Source organism: Podarcis melisellensis, assembly GCF_964234715.1.
Source record: "Podarcis melisellensis genome assembly, chromosome: 18".
Taxonomy (NCBI): Eukaryota; Metazoa; Chordata; class Lepidosauria; order Squamata; family Lacertidae; genus Podarcis; species Podarcis melisellensis.
The window spans coordinates 8,395,296-8,412,854 of NC_138536.1; the positions used below are offsets into that span (position 1 = coordinate 8,395,296).

The 17,559-nt window shown below is 44.8% G+C and overlaps 2 protein-coding genes across 4 annotated transcripts in view; one reads left to right on the top strand and one right to left on the bottom strand.

The window, feature by feature from the left end:
* LOC309360765 (perilipin-3-like) overlaps nt 1–13,958 on the bottom strand; it is a 186,155-nt gene extending 172,197 nt beyond the window's left edge. The window contains exon 1 of the mRNA XM_081895627.1: nt 13,954–13,958. The gene's annotated coding sequence lies outside the window, so the exon portion shown is untranslated. The remainder of the gene's footprint in view (nt 1–13,953) is intronic.
* KDM4B (lysine demethylase 4B) overlaps nt 1–17,559 on the top strand; it is a 167,052-nt gene that overhangs the window by 68,858 nt on the left and 80,635 nt on the right. The gene's annotated exons all lie outside the window — the stretch shown is intronic.

Genomic DNA, 17,559 nt, shown 5'->3' on the forward strand with positions numbered 1-17,559 from the left:
GATTTGGAATAGCTTTCATATGAAGTGGTTCGCTGCCCCACCCCCCTCCGCCGTTCCTGGTTTTCCCTTTCCCCAAGCCTTTATCCACAAGGGGAATTTTTATTTTTATTTTTTATTTTTTAAATAATATTTATTGAAATTTCCAGAAAAATACAAAATATAAAAGGGAAAAAAAAGAAAAAAGAAAAAAAGAAAAAGAAAAGATTTGCATTTAGGCCTTACTTTCATTAACATCTTCCCAGGACTTCCCCACCCCACTCCCTCTTGTATTCCATTTCCATCAAATTAGTTCCACAAGTTCTTACCCCAAATTTTAAGCTTATTATCGTTATTATCATTGACCAATGTTCAATTTAATTCATCTTATATAACCACTTTCCCTTTATATTCCACCGTCCTTCCACTTAAAAATATTTTTCCCCTAAGATCGACCCCTGTTCCCTTCCACGAATTCCCCTCTTTAATACACAGAACAGAATGAAATAACAAAGTAAAGAACAAAATATAATTTTACACCCTTTGGATTCCGAATTTCCCTCCCTCCTTTCCCGGTTTCGATCCCCAATATCCATCAATCTATCTGTTGTCAGCCTGGAGACCCCACATCCATGTCCAAATCTCGCTCAGCTCCACTTTGCCGTCTTTTTAGTAGTCTTTGCCATCTTTTTAGTACTTTAGTTTCAAACACCCAATTAACCTAACCCTAACCCAAATAATTTTTTTTTTATTTTTAAATAATAAAAGCTGTTCTGTGCAAGAACAGTGTTGTGCAAAAGAGCAGTTGTAAAAACAAAAATATGACAGATGTGCCAGCTGGTCGAGAAGGGCAGGCTGCATCCTTTCCTTCTGGTTGATGGAAACAAACTAGGGGATGTGATGGTTGAAAGCACCCAGCAAAACATTACCAAACATATAAAAACAAGAAAAACCCTACCCAAATAGTGTGCTACACTGCATCCACAACCAGGCAACATGTAAATTTATCACAGAATCATAGAATCTTAAGAGTTGGAAGGGATCTCAAGGGTCCTCTAGTCCAACCCCCTACCATGCAGGAATCTCAGCTAAAGCATTCATGACAGATAGCTATCCAAACTCTGCTTAAAAACCACCACAGACGGAGAGTTCACAACCTCCCATGGGAGACTGTTCCACTGTCAAACAGCTCTTACTGTCCGGAAGTTTTTCCTGATGTTCAGTCGGAAGCTCCTTTCTTGTAACTTGAAGCCATGGGTTCGAGTCCTCCCCTCCAGAGCAGGAGAAAACCGGCTTGTTCCTTCTTCCATGTGACAGCCCTTGAGATATTGGAAGATGGGCATCATATCTCCTCTCATTCTCCTTCTTTCAATTCTAACCATACCCAGCTCCTTCAAGCACTCCTCGTAAGGCTTCGTTTCCAGACCCTTGATCATCTTGGTTGCCCTCCTCTGCACATGTTCCAGCTTCTCACCATCCTTCTTAAATTGTGGGGCCCAGAATTGGACACAGTATTCCAGGTGTGGTCTAACCAAGGCAGAATAGAGTGGTATAGAATAGAGAATAGAGTGGTATTCCTATATTGGATCTCATTATTGATGGATTGGAAAAATCTAAATTTAGTGGGAGAAAGGTGTGGGCTGCTCCTTTGATCTGGTGGATACCACCAAAAAACAAGAAGTAGCTTCAGTTCCATGTTAAACTCCAGGGTGGATGGATCAGAAACATGTACCATCATGTACAAAATTCTTCCACAATGATGTAAGAGACTGATAAAGTTCTACAGAAAATGATTACTTCAAGTTATTGCTGCTAAAGGTGGTTCTACCAGCTTTTGGCTTTATTTCTGTTAAATAAATCATGACACAGTGTAATATGTCATGTTGTTTATCTGAGGTTGTAGTTACCTAATTTTAAGATGTGCTTAGGAACGGATGATTGTTGTTATGTCTTCATATGCAAAACCACAGAATTCAAAGAGGGTGCGCTTTCTTTTTCCCATGACTATAGTTTGTGTCCCTTTTCCCTATAGTTTGTGTCTCACTCTTAAACGTGAGATAGGTTTGTTAAAAGAAAAACATCTATACTCATGATTGTACCAGACAGTATGTTCTGTATGTAAAGTTATACATATATTTATGTTCTTAAAGCAGTTAAGGAAGTTTAGGATGCGAAAAGGTGACTATTTCATTTATTTCACTCTTTCCTGAATCTTTGGTGTGGTATTTGTCAGGTGGAACATGTTTTCCACTATGGCAGGTTCCGTTTTCTCCTCCAGATGTTGCTGACAACTCCCACCACCCCTGACCATTGCCCATGCTTTCAAGGAACTATGTAAGTTGTAGTTCAGCAACATCTGGAAGCCCAAAGTTTCCCAACTCCTGACTTATGGCTTCAGAACATTTAGAATATTTACATTTCACCTCCTACCTGCAGTCAACACTACATTTGCCAGTGTGCTCTTTAGTTACTCACACTTGAGTGATTATACACAGTCCTAAAGCAAGCAGTGCTAATAACTCACTGGACCGATGTTGGTGCTAACTATGGCAGGACACGATTTGCCTGCGCTTCACAAATGCACACAGGGGGGAGTTTAATGATCGGCTCATTAGAAGCGAGTTCCACTGTAATTGTTGGACAAGCATTGGTATTAACAGGAAATGTGCTCTTCAGTGGCAGGTTTAAAGGTGCAAAGTTGGCTGTTGGGAAGAAAAGCAGATTATACCTGAGAGAATCCACAAGTAGGCCTTCTAAACTCTCTGATTTGACTGAAAATTGGCCTGCTGAGTCTTAATGTGTGTATATATCTGCACTACAGTCATAATTGCTTTTATTTCCATGGCTTTATGTATGTGGACCACTCATAGTTTCCTTCTCTCAGGGGAGAAGAACCACCTACTTAACTCAGGTAGGGCAGAATTGTGAAGATTATGAACTAAGGATTATAAGCAAAATTATTGATGGTGCATCTAGCACCAGCCCAAATAAGCTTTAGAAATGGCTTTCTAACATTTTTCGCAAACCTAGTGTACCTTCAAGGCTAATATTTGGAGCTGCAATCTGGTTAAATAAATTTAAAGCTAATTATTGATTCAGCTTGCATATGAGTAGAGGCAATATTTCTGAAGAAGGAATTTCCCTTTGGTTTTAGATGATATGCACATGTATCATAGCTGGCATCATCTTAGAAGAGGCATTTCTTCTGGTTGAGAAATAGGAGAATGCCACTTTTAAGACAGTGCTTGCCACTTTCCTGTTTTATAAGTGCAAGCTTGCTTGCTTATTTGTTTGTTCAAAAAAATAGCTATATCATTGTTCCCACGGGGCAATCTCTGTGTCATTTTTTGAGCGCTTGAGTGCAGCCAAACTACTACTTGGAGCTTTGGTTTCAGTTAGAAAAGAGGGTGGTAGTGGGGAGATCCGTTGGGTCTCCTTTCTGAAAATTAAGCCCCCTCTGAAAAATCACCCAGATTTTCCCACATTGGCGGACTAAGCCTCCAGCAAGGGTATAGGTGTGGGGAAGAGAGAGTTGTGTGAGAGAGATGGCTATTCGGCCTCGCCCCACGTTAAACATTGCAGCCCTACTTACTAATATTATCACGATTTTCCTCCTTAGCCATGGGAGTGGCAGGCGAATACACCATGCTTTTAGCCCAGTGCATTTTTAGGTGTCTGTATTTCTTAGGGGCCACAAACCTTTTTGAGCCCATGGGCTTATTCAAAATGTTGAGAGTGCTCTGGGCATCAGTCCCTCTGGTTACTCCTTTTCTCCTACTTCCTAGTCACTCCCTCTGCCTTGTGTGTGTGTATTTATATTTCCAACCTTCTTGTCACCAATTGATGCCATGCTTCAATGAGAAGTCATTGCAGTAGGCAGTAAAAGATGTTTTAATCCCATAGGGTAGAATTCAAAGAGAGAAACCAATAGCTTTTATTGGCCAACTTGTTCTCATAGAGTAGCATACGAGTTTTCGAACTGCACAAAGCTGTTCTGTGTGCAGAATCAAAAGGCCACTCTGTTTTTATCAATTTACATATTCAATAGCTAGCATGCTTCTTTGCATTCACCCTGTAGATAACAGACATGAAAACATTTGTGTTGTTTGCAAATTACAAGAAGTGCTTCACAAGACATTCAGCAGCAGGTTCAGATTGCATTGAGAGTGTTCAGTTCAAGAATGTAGATTGTGACCAATAGGCCGAAGTCTCTTGCTCAGACCTCGTCTTGTCTTACTTCTAGGATGAAACCAGCCCTTGAGCCACCTGCAAATGCTCCCTCGGCAAGTCACTTGTAAAGTGGTTTGTAACAGGGCTTTCTCCTTTTTCGTCTTGAGGGGTTTTTCTTGGTTCTTCAGTGTTGGTTTCTGTTGAGTGTGATTGCCTGTCTCTCTGCCTTCCTGGCTGTCTCTGATTCCTGACTCTTAGAATTGAATTCTCACTCCCCCATCCTTTCAGCATACAGCAGTGGGAACCCTGACAGAATCCCTGCTCACACAGCAAGGATGGCTTTGTAAGTAACAGGTAGCGTCTTGCTGCTTCCTCTGTGCTTAATTTTATTTTTGCATTACTTCAAATCCAAGTGTTACTTGACTGCTTGTGGATTGCTCATTACAGAGTCTGTCATGCAGCGATAATGCCACAACACTGATAGTGTTGAGACGCTGCTTCTCTTCTCTTCCACCTCCCCATCTCCCCAGTCCATTTTCTTCCATTTGAATAATCTTTTCTAGGTTGTTGGTTTTTTAATTTTGAAATCATTTTGTCTCCCCTCTATTAGCTGTGTGCATGCGTCTTACGACTTGACAACCTCTCTGTGTGCTTTTCTGTGTTTCTTGTGCCACAGTTGGTCAGGCTAGTTCCAGAACCTAGCTATGCACTGTTGAACTGTAACTAAGATGAGGTGTTCAATCTATCTATCTCCCAGACAGTAGTCAAGATCCCAGTGTGTTTTGAGATGTATTTCAGGGCAGTATTCAAGGTCAAATGTAACTGCATAAAGATGTACCTGATTCTCTCAACTGGGAGCATAGTGGAACTTGTAAGTGGAAGGCAGCTGTACTTATTTAAACATTGCTGTTTTTAATGTAGATGCATTTGACATTGGATATTCCCCTGAAGGGAAGGACTGTACAGATTAAAATGGACTTAACCTTGGAGTTTTGTACACCTTAAAAAGAAGTCCTTGCCTCTGATTTTAAGGATACCACTCCCCTTTTGTGACTTCCCCAAATCTAGATAAAATGCCAACATAGGAAACTGATAGCCCTCGGGGTCAGCAGGCAAGCAGCTCGTGACACTTGCTTATACCTTTTCAGAAGGATAAAAGGAGGAGTTTAAGGGACTCCTTTTTTGATCTGTCATTCTTGAACAGTGCCCTACATTGACAACCCCCCACAACTCTTTGGGGGCTAAAAGGACCATGATGGGGTGGTTTGTGTTTCCTCTCCTATTTTTAGGGTTACTTCTACTGGGTCATGAATGCACAAATCTGGGAGTGGTCCACTTCACAGCAGGGAGCTCACTGGGCTCGGCTGCCTGAGGGTCGAGGCAATGGCTGCAGTCTCAGGGACAGACAACTCCCAAGAGTGGGGTCAGGATTAGGCTTCTCTCCTGTGCACCACCAATTTCTGCCTTGATGCTTGCTTTGTTTCTTTCATGGCTGGCGTTTTCCCCTGCTGAAGACAGGCTGCCCACCCCCCAAACTAGGTCTCCCAACTCTGGGGTCTCTGTTCACTGGCAGATGGTCAGTAGGCCCTCCTTGTGGCCAGTCACCCAGGGAGGTGTGATCGCCAGTTGTTCTCCTGGCTCCTCTCTGAGCCCTTTCTCAGCAGCAGCGGTGGAGGTGGCAGCAATGCAGGGGCCACTCAGTCAGTCCAGTCAGCGGTGCTGTTTCTCAGCAGCTCAGCATCCCATGGTGGCCGCCATCTTACTGCTCTGAAAGTCCAATTCTAATCCATGTTAATGATACTGTTTGACACCAGGGGGCATGAATTACGTGTATGAATCCCCTGCTAAGAAACCCTCAAATATTTGTGCAGCCCTGTCCTTTGTGCCAGCATATGTCTGTGTTGTTGCTGCTGTCATAGTCCCAAGAGCCTCAGGTTTGCAGTCTGGTTCCTTCCTGGCACACTACGGAGAAGTCATTGAAATAGTTAAAAATGCAGTGGGAGATACAATAAGCTTAAATGCAAGAGGTTCACTGACTAAGGTTCACAGGTCACAAGGAGGAAATCCTGATGTCTTTAAATATACAGTGGCTGTAACTTTAAATGAGACAAGGCTATGGTGGAATTTGTTAATAGTGTTAAATTAAAGCACACCTTTCAAGAGCTGTGACATAACTCCAACCAGGAAGTATTGTGTTTCCCACCTCCTGCAGCAGCACTTAATGAAAACATGTTTCCAAGCTGCCTGCTCTGTCTAGTGCATGGGAGTATAGCTACTGTGGCTCAGCCTCCAAACATAGTTTCCTTTGAACAAGCTGCTTTGGTACACCCTGCCTTGTGCAGCAGGCATCCTTCCCAACGAAACAGGACTTGTTCTGGTCCGTTTATTCATTGCTTATTGTTCTGATGTGGATTGCAGTGACACCCTGGGCATCTTTAAAGGCAAAGAAGTACTCGGTGCGTGTAATGTTGACTTGAATAATAATAATAATAATAATAATAATAATAATAATAATAATAATAATAATAATAAATTTTATTTATATCCCACCCTCCGCAGCCGAAGCCAGGCTCAGGGCGGCTAACAACAATCAAATAATCAAACAGTCAAATAATCACACATTCTAAAAATATTTCATTAAAAATATAAATTAAAATCAAATTGATGGCAACCGATTAAGCAAAATTCTGTGCAGGTTGCCAGAGGAGGGAGTCAGGCTGCGCCCTGACCAAAGGCCTGGCGGAACAACTCTGTCTTGCAGGCCCTGTGGAAAGATGTCAGGTCCCGCAGAGCCCTAGTCTCTTGTGACAGAGCGTTCCACCAGATTGGAGCCGCAGCCGAAAAGGCCCTGGCTCTAGTTGAGGCCAGCCTGACCTCTCTGTGGCCTGGGACCTTCAGGATATTTTTGTTTGAAGACCGTAAGTTCCTCTGTGGGGCATACCAGGAGAGGCGGTCCCGTAGGTACGAGGGTCCTAGGCCGCATAGGGCTTTAAAGGTTAAAACCAGCACCTTAAACCTGATTCTGTACTCCACCGGGAGCCAGTGCAGCTGGTATAGCACCGGGTGAATGTGATCTCGCAGCAAAGACCCCATAAGGAGTCTCGCCGCGGCATTCTGCACCCGCTGGAGTTTCTGGGTCAGTCTCAAGGGCAGCCCCACGTAGAGCGAGTTACAATAATCCAGTCTGGAGGTGACCGTCGCATGGATCACAGTGGCTAGGAACCACTGAAACTAGTTACGTTGGCAACTCATCAGTTCTTTCTGTTCTTTTGTTGTGCAAACTGCATTATATGGGAGGGTGATAGTCTTGGATCAGAGAGGCTGTGGTTAAAATCCCCCATTCTACTGACTCAGACTGCCCAGCTCAGTTTTATCTACTGGCAGTGGCTCTCCAGGATTTTGGTGAGTCTAGGACCATCTTCTACATGCTAAGTGTGTGCTTTGTGGCTGAGCTACAGCCCTTCTTCAGGTGTGCTGTATGTCCATGGTAGGGGATGATGGGATCCTGCTGCCTCATTTTCATAGTCAGCGTTTATAAGGTTGCCCAACCCAGAGCCGCCGCCCCCCCAGTCTCTCTTTAAAGGTGTTTGCTGAAGCAGCAATTTTCTTATGGAAACACTTATGCATTATATCCCCACCACCCCCGTGTCTTGCTGTGCATGTCAGGCTTTCTATTTCTTTGACAAACCTTGACTGGAAATTGGTGGATGAGAGCAATTTCTTAGGCTCCCTATTACATTAATAGTAGCAGGCTGTGGGAGATGATAACATCTGTGCTACCTCAGTCTTATATTTTCACGGCTTCATTTTTATCTCCCATTTGCTCCTAAGAAGCCTTAAAATTATCTATTTCAATACAAAATGGGGTCAATTTCCTCCTCTTGTTGCCTGTCTCCCATTTCGATCAGCTGCGCACAAGTAGGATTCATCTCTTCCCAACCCCCACCTCACATCTTTTTTCAAGCTTTCCATCACTGATCTCTGTTTGAGCTTTTTCCATTCTCCAACACAGGGGCTTGTCTTGTTTCTAACACATTCCAGTCTGTTCCCAGGCTAGTCTGTGGGTTGCTCAAGTGATAGATTCATTTAGGGCAGGGGTAGCAGATGTGGTGCCCTCAATATGTTGTTGGATTCCAACTTTAATCATCCCTAGCCTTTGGCCATGCTAGCTGAGGATAATGGGAGTTGCAGTCCAACAACTTCTAGAGAGTATCACTTTGGCTACCCCTCCTTTAGAGCCATGTGATTGCAATCAGGTATTTTGGCCTCAAACTCACTTTAATACATTGGACCCCCTTTAGCAATCTCACCGGAGCAGGTTCACACTTGGACCCCAGTGTTGCCAGATAGGGGCCGGGAACTGGAGGCCCAGGGCCAAAATCTACTCCACCCAAAGATGCAGTCCCATATTGGCAGGCAGGAGTTCTCCCCAAAATATCAGCAGACGGCAACCAAAATTCCTGGTGGGCCATGATTGGAGGGTTAGCTAGGGGTTGAAGTACTAGCTGTCACTCACTTTGCAATATGGAGGCTAGTTGGTGATGAAGTTCTGAAGTATGAGTATGTACGTTGGGTTCAAGGAATCTTCTTTTTTGAGCCTGTGTCAAGACAGGAGACTGGTTGCCACACAGTGAGGAGGTGAAACAGGACATTCCCTGGGCTGAAAGATGGCAGAGCAGCTTGGTCTATTTCTAGAGATGAGCTGCCTAGACTGAGCAGTTAGGTCAGAGTCGGGTGCTTTAAAGAACCAGGTCAAATCCAATTGAGGTTTGATTATCTCACCCCCCCTCCCCTCGCCCCTCAGGGCAGTAGATCATGGAGTTTGACAGTCTGCTTATTAATTTTAGTTATGGCAGGTTAGAAAATCCCCCTTCTTGCTAGTGTAAGTAGAGGCATCCCACAAAGGCCCTCTGGCCCCTTCATAGAAGCTCTCGCCACCAACACCCCATAATATTTGCCTTAGCCACTCACGCTGACAAGGTCAAAGGAATCTTCAAACCCATTTTTCACAACTGCAGCGAATAAGTTGTAGTACCTTCATCTGACCAGCTGTGTTTGTGGTGCTCGAGGACAGCAGATAGTCTGTCTCTTTGGGCAGGCTGGTACAGTGCTGCAGAGTAAGGAGCTTGGGCTTGACTGCCAATTCTTCACTTAGAGACTGTCCAGTGTCTTACAGAAGCATATGTGCCGTGCAAGGTGCAAGTAAGGCATTTGAATACTTCTGTTGGAATTCTCTGTTTGCAATTGACACTTCTGTGGGGTTATTTATGCGGTTGCCGCCACCCACAGACATATAGGGCTCTTTGATATTATTCTGCATTCTACCCCAGTTCCTTGCCGAAAATGCAAGGTTGTGCAAAATACCTATAACTGCAGTCAGAATAAATGAAGCAATTTAGCACTTATTCCAAAGTGTGGAATTAGTGGCTGAGCCTGTGGAAGAGAGCACAGAGCCCTAGATATTGTAAATTCAGCGTTCAAGGCAGTTTTAACAAGGGGAAAGGACTATGCTAATACTCAGCAGTCCCCCCGCCTTTTCTTTCTTTTTAAACATTAATTGTTTCACATAATACATTTCACAGATTGGTTCTGCGGCTTCCAAAGATGGCTTGCTTCTCCCTGTTTGGTTAATCAGTTTGCTTGCTTTGAGTGATTACCCAGGCAGGTTCCTGAGAGTGGGGAGATGAGGCTGCTCTTCTGGAATGTAAAGTACCTGCCCCTGACCCAGTTGAATCTGTAGGTATCCAGGTTGCCATGATCTCTCTCTTCTCTGCCTCGCTAGCAATCTGATTTATAGGGCTGAAGGGGGCGTGTGTTCTGTGGCTGTGGTAAAGAGTTAACTGAAGAACGACTTGCCTGCGGCTTAGTCTCTCCATGACTTATTCTCTGCCCACCAGTGGGAAATTGCTCGTCTTTTGGGAGGTGCCAGCTCAAAGTCTGTCTAGCTTCAAGAAAGGTGGGGGTGACAGCTATAGGACTACCCCATGATTTTTCTTTCCTTATCATAAAGCCAGTTCTGCAGCATTTAGGCTCATGGAGGGGTGCATGTTTGGGTTAGGTGCAAGGGATATCCCTGAAAGCCATGTGCATGGAATGCCTGCTAATTATGGTCAGTCCATAACTATAGCTAAATGAAGACTAGTCCTTGCAGTGATGGGACCAGTCCTTGCAGTCTCTGCCCCACGCCTTAAATCTCTCATTCATAGTTTTAGGCTACATTCACACAAACAAAAAGTACCATCATCTTTATGCAGACAATTGTGGTCAGTACATATCCTCTGACAGGGCAGATAACATACTTTCCGCCCTCTCCTTCAGGATCCCTTTCCACTAACAGATCCTAATATCCCATGATGGAAAACATGCACCCCTCCATGTTACATTTTTTCACCCACTCACTCCTTTATGCCCAAAGGGCTCTGGCCTTTCCTTTAGTTTGAATAGTAATGAAGACTTTGGGCAGAGCCCTCTTCTTTCATAACTCCGGCTGCTTTTCCCCCTTTGCCTCTGTCCTGGCTGGTCTGTGGAGGAGAGGAGCTGGTGCGCAGGAGAGCACTCTGGGCAGACCCTCTAGGAGGCTGAACTAGAAAACCTTTTGCCCATCCTGGCTGGGGCCAGTGTCCATAGTGGTCTGGCTAAATAGAGAATATGGCTGCAATTGTTCACGCTGGTGGGTAAAAAGCCTGTCTCCTCCCCTCCCCCCCCCCCCCCCCCGCTCTGAGACACCAGTTGTCTTTTCTGTCCTTCCAGTCATCTCTGCTCTTGTGACTTTTCCTCGCTGGTGACTAGGAACTCTGCAGGAGTCCTCGGAAATGATTACCAGTGCAATTTTAACACATCTTTATTGTTTTGCAGCAAACTCGCTTTGGGGAGAAACAAGTTGTCTGTCTCTCTTTTTCTTCTTGTGGCCTGGGGAATCATTCCTGGACTTGCTCAGTAGAAATGTTTTGCGGGTTTCTGAGGGTAGATGTGCACAGGGGTGTGTGTGTGTGTGTGTGTGTGTGTGTGTGTGTCGCTTCAGAGAGTCAGAAGGGTAAATTGAAGAACCCTCTCTGTGCGCTTCCTTGCAAGTGATAAATGTGTGCATTAAACTGATGTCACTACAGCCGAGAAGCATGTTCTCCATTTGCAATCCTGCTCCTGCCTCTGTTTAAATCATTTGGCTGTTTAGCCTGACCTCTTGTTTCCAAGCTCCCTTCCCCCTTCCCTCAAGGCTCTCAATCCACAAAACAATTCTTGCTGCTTCTCTTCCCTCTCCCCCTTTGTTAGCAATCTAGCTGGCGGTTATCGTCAGCTGTCTTGTCCGCTGAAATTGGTGTGATCGGGCCAGTGATACTTGTAAGATGAGAGGGGGGAGAGGAAGTAACAGTAATTGCTCTGAGCAAGCACTTCCATTGTGCACACAGAGCTGAGCTGTAAGCAGGGCCTGCCGTGTACATTTCTAGGCTGGATAATGCACTTGTGTGCCTGTAGATGCTCTTTGTGTGCTGCTCCATGTGTGCCCCCAAGACCCTACTGGGTTCTGGTTGACAGCAGTAATTTTGCACCAGACTAGTACTAGCTCAAAAAGGTTTATGAACAGGTCACAATCTGCAAAGTAATGTTCTTCATATAAGCTGTTGCTGTGGCTGCCCCTCCTGTTGAAGCCCTGGTCTTGTTACAGTACATATGGTGATATGAGGAGCCCTGCTGATGTGCTTGCTTCTTGGCTTTCGATGGAAATTTAGGCTGTACAACCAGATGATGGTTAGAGAGTAGGTGGACCAAGTTCCACAGTGAATACAGCCAAACACCAAACTTTCACCATCGCTGACTATTTGCCAGAAGGCCACAGTTTGGAACGAATAAAGTCAATATATTAATCAGAAATGAGCAGTATCCCCCCCCCACCTTGATTGTATCACTTGGGGGCAGGGAAGGGGGAGCTGTGCATTCGACTCTTCCACTGTTGGGGAGCAGACAGGTTTTTTGCAGATGGAAAAATTAGCATGTCAGAAAGCTTCACTGAAATCAGCCTGGATAGCTCAGTGGGTTAGAGCATGGTGCTGATAATGCCAAGGTTGCAGGTTTGGTCCCCTTACAACTACATATTACTGCATTGCAGGCGTTGGACGAGATGATCCTCAGGGTCCCTTCCAACGCTGTGATTCCACATCTCCTTCCTGATAGACCAGTAGTATAAAAGGTAAAGGTAAAGGTACCCCTGCCCATACGGGCCAGTCTTGCCAGACTCTAGGGTTGTGCGCTCATCTCACTCTATAGGCCGGGAGCCAGCGCTGTCCGCAGACACTTCCGGGTCACGTGGCTAGCGTGACAAGCTGCATCTGGCGAGCCAGCGCAGCACACGGAACGCCGTTTACCTTCCTGCTGGTAAGTGGTCCCTATTTATCTACTTGCACCTGGAGGTGCTTTCGAACTGCTAGGTTGGCAGGCGCTGGGACCGAACGACAGGAGCGCACCCCGCCACGGGGATTCGAACCGCCGACCATGCGATCGGCAAGTCCTAGGCGCTGAGGTTTTACCCACAGCGCCACCCGCGTCCCTAGTAGTATAACTAATGCTAAACAGCTGTATAAATCTAACCCATAAAGCTGAGGCATTGGCCCATGGCCGCTCCGGTCACCAGTGACAGTTGCATGAAAGCAGAAAGGATTCAGAAATCCTGATTATGTGTTGTCAGCCTCTGTATAATTACCAAATTTTAAATTGAAGACTTTTAATCACATCTGCTGCCAGCACTTTGCTCTTTGTCTTCTCCATCATTTTGTCTTTTGAGTACCACTGGATGGAGGAGAGCGGGGGAATCGCAGTGCAGTATTTCAGATAATGGAAGATTGGGGGGTAGGGGGAGGTGATACCGTGGAGTGAAATGGCCTTGCATTTCCCAAGTAGGATATGTGGGAATTGGGCTTGAGTGGATATTGAAAGACAATGAATTTCAATTGAGAAAAGACCAAGTAGTGAAGCTGGTGATCTTTGCAGCTGCACCCGGGTAGTCCTGCCCATCCTCTGCCCCTATAATGCCAACAGCGCCATTGGAATTTTCAGAGTTTGTGCTTCAGATCATGATGCCGGAGTGGTTGAGACACATTGGATTGTATCCAATATTACTGCTGCTCAGCATTTCAATGGGTCTCCATCCAGCAGAATTTGTACCTTTCCCGTGAGTCATCATTGAAAAGTAGCTGTCTCTTCCAGCAGGCTGGTGAATTCCATGCACCGATAGCAGGAAATGAAGCTTCTGCCTGCAAATCAGTGACTGAAGATGCACCCAGCAGGCATCATTCACTATAGATTTATAAAGTACTGTACAAACTAGACAGTTGTTTAATTTAATGCATGCGCTGAAGCAGGGCTGTCAGGGAACAGAGAGGGTTGGATATTTTAGGGTTCCCAAATTCATGACTCCTTAGAAGGATTGTGTCAGAAAATTTTGCCTTTAGTCCCAGGTGGCCTTGGCTTGGAAATGAAAGCTAGAATTCGTTGAAAACAGATTTGCAGTATGCTGTGGCCCTGCTCTGTGGTCATCCACAGAGGACCCAAGGCTTAATTCAAGCACTTGCTTGGAAGTTGTTTCTAGAGGATGAACAGCAACCCTGAATGCTCTGTTTGTAGACTTCCCAGAAGTGTCTGCTTGGTCCCCTGAAAATGAGATGCTGGACTAGGTAAAGTACTAGTGGAATCCAGCACATGTGATTTATTTATTTTTTTAAGCAGCCCTGAAACAGTATTCTCCCACTTTGCCTCCAGAGTGTTCAAGGCAGCTAAGAACAAGGAAAATAACCATTAACTAACAATTTAAAGCAATCCTTATGATTTAACAACAGAACAGCAGCAGAAAATGCCAGAATACAGCAGCCGTTAAAAAACTAAAACAAATCCAGAAACAGTTCATGCAAGGCAGTATGGTTCATAGTCCAAGTGCCTTTCTAAAAAGAAAACATTTTACCAATATGCAGATGGTCTTTACTGAGGAGACTGAGCTACAACTCCCTGTCTTGACCTGCAAGGAGAGACAGCTGTCTATACAGTGGGTTGCTTGGGCTTCTGGATCTAGAATTAGCAGAATTTTTGGCTGTGTCTATGCAGGATAACTTTGAACTGCATTCCATTTAATTCAGTAGGGCTTACTGAATAAACGGTTATGAATTTGAAAATAATGTAAGGCACAAAACTCTCTTTAAGAACACTGGTTGTCCTTGGCAAAGTAACCAGTCACCAACCAAACAATAAACTCTGGTTTCTTTTCATAAATTAATAACAACTGCCTAATCTACATGAGAGTAAAAGGCCCATGTCTATCTGACTTGTTGTAGGAAGGTCTACTGTTTTCTATTGCAAGATACTCAGACAAAAAGGATACACTGGAATTAGGAGAACAACAGGACGAAAAAGGCCTAAGAACCATGTGGTTTTTGCCAGGCTTTTCCTGGGAGGAGTATGTTTCCTTTTAGCAAACAAAAATGTTTACCCAAGAAAAAATGGCTGCTTCAGTCTGAAAACAGACAAATGTTAAATACCATAATCCTGCAGTTTAATATTTCCTTAATCCGATTCTTTAATCCAATTTGTTTACTTATTTAAGACTCATCTTGATTAACAAAAAATCAATAAACCCCTTGTATTCAAGGGTACTTTGCCAGCATCTTGTCTTATGCTCCTCATCATGGCTTCCTCAAACCAAACTATGGTTCATTCCTTGAGTGAGCCTTCCACAGTAAACCAGAACGTAGAAAACAACTCCCAAGAAGGAGCTACTCAGTTCTCTTGGGTTCCTTACGTTCACAGCAGGGCTTGAACCAAGTGATCTCCAGAAAAAGAATTTCCACTTGCCCTTTACAACATGAGGCAACATTTACTTCTGTCGTGCTCTGTCATTTACTCTGATTTAGTAGAATTCTCCTGGGAATGCCAACTCCCATGGGGGACTGACCTTCCCCTTGTAGCTGTTCTCACATGCCCACCATAAGCAGAAGAGCAAGGTTCGATACAGGGCTTGAGAGAACGACACTAAGCTTTGCGAGATAGGCATTTTCAGGCCCTGCTTTCTCTCCTCTTGCCCACCCATGTTTTCTCCTAAATACCAGTGCTCAGCACTGCAGGAGCAAATGAAGAAGACTATTGGGGGTGTGGGCCCTACAGCTATGGATCGAGGGAGCTCACAGAAAACCCTGCCTAATCGCTTTGTTTATGAAGCACTCTGTTGTTTCCAGCAGATTTTCTAATGAGCCAGTATGTTGTCAAGACTTGCCGCAGTGGTGGTAATTACACCAGAAATGGGGTGGTTAGGGCTCATCTTCTTCAGCGCAAGCCTTTGGCTACCTGCTGGCAACGTACACATCATCTTTTCAATTTTCCATATTTTTTATATGAAAAAGATAATTTAACCCTTGATGAACCTATGGTCGATACTTGTCATCTTCTAACATGACCCTTTTAAATATGTGCTTTGACAACGCGTGTACTTAATGCATGTGTGCAGAGGAGAGAGATTGACTGCCTACAGAAAAAGAATGCTGATCAGTCAAGGAAGTCTAGGTCCTTAAATGTGGGCTAGTTGCTGTTGTTAATAATAATAATAATAATAAAATTTGTATACTGACAGTTCACAAGATAAGAACACAATATGCATAATACATACAAGTACATCACAAAACAATAACCCCGCTTCTCCTCCCACAATCACATTTAAAAGGGTATAGAATGTTAATCAGCCAAAGGCCTGGTTGAAGAGGAACGTTTTTGCCTGGTGCCTAAAGGTGTATAATGAAGTTCTGTGGCTTTCCTTTGTTGCTGGTTGCACAATTTCTTCTTATTATATATGTGGGAAACTGTTCGCATGCTTCTCCCTACTCCTGCTCATCTGGTGGTCCAGAAAAGCAAGGTTCCTCCCTCCACCCCATTCCATCCATAAGAGACTCATTGAAGAAAGTCTTCCTCCTCCTCCTCCTCCTCCTCCTCTTCGTCTTCTTCTTCTTCTTGAATTTATATGCCACCAGCTCCTGCCCACCTAGCAGTTCGAAAGCACCCTTAAGTGCAAGTAGATAAATAGGCACCCCTAAGTGCAAGTAGATAAATAGGTACCGCTTTATTGTGGGAAGGTAAACGGTGTTTCCGTGTGCGGCACTGGTGCTGGCTCACCAGTTGCAGCTTCGTCACGCTGGCCACGTGACCCAGAAGTGTCTTCGGACGGCGCCGGCTCCCGGCCTCTTGAGCGAGATGAGCGCGCAACCCTAGAGTCGGTCACGACTGGTCCGTACAGGCAGGGGTACCTTCACCTTTTACTATACTCACAGGTCTCAGGGCAGTTCACAGGATATAATCAGAATATAAAACCACAAAGTGTGCAATCAAAATAACAACAACAGCAACCCAATAACCCCCCAACACATTTTAAAAGGGCATAGGATGTCAATCAAATCAACCAAAGGCCTGGTTGAAGATGAATGTTTTTGCTGGCACCGAAGGGTATATAATGAAGGCACCGGGAGAATCAATCTTGGGAGAGCATTCCACAGATGATGACCCACTGCAGAAAAGGCCCCATTCTCATGTTGCCACCCTCCAGACCTCTTGTGTACCCCCAAGCTACAAACCTGCTCCTTCAGAGGAAGCGTAATCCCATCAAAAGCAGGCGACCTCCCACCCATCTGGTCTAGGGAACCACCCACTAACAGTGCCCCAGTCTTTCTGGATTGAGCTTCAGTTGGTTGGCTCTCATCCAGTCCATTATTGAGGCAAGACACTGGTCCAGCACTCCCACTGCCTCACCTGCAGCTGTAAAGGAGAAACAGAGCTGAGTGTCATCAGCATATAGCTGACAACATACTCCAAACCTCAGGATAACCCCAATCCGAAGGGTTGGCCTAGGAGGCACCTTCTGCTTCCTCTCTGAAGCCAGGCTGCATACATACCGTCAATGTGAGCAGCCAGTTGTGTAAAACATCCATCCATGGGGGATATGTTTGCCACACAAGCCCAGTTCAGGTGCTGTAAAAAGTTGTGCATGCCCCCTCCCTCCTTGCTGTGTTGAACGGCAAGGTCTGGGGGTATTTTCTAAGCATGTTCCCGCATCTGGGAGCTCAAAGTGCATAGGTCACGGGTGGAAGGAATGGGGTTGACATTTGCATCCCTGCACCCCACAATGCAGTTTGATTTTATAATTCCAGAATAGGATGACACTTGCCCTTAATCTAGCACAAAGAGTGATAATAGCTGTCCTCACTGCATGCGGGGCATGAAAGGTGACCAGCTTCCCATGTGATTGCAGTGTTAGTCACCACAGTTTTTAAAAAACAATTTGAAAAATACTTTATCCTTCCACATAGCCCACAGTAAGGGGAGTCATAGTAGCAGCTCTTTAAACTTATCTTTAATCTGATCTGTTTCTACACGGCAATAAATGAGGTTTTA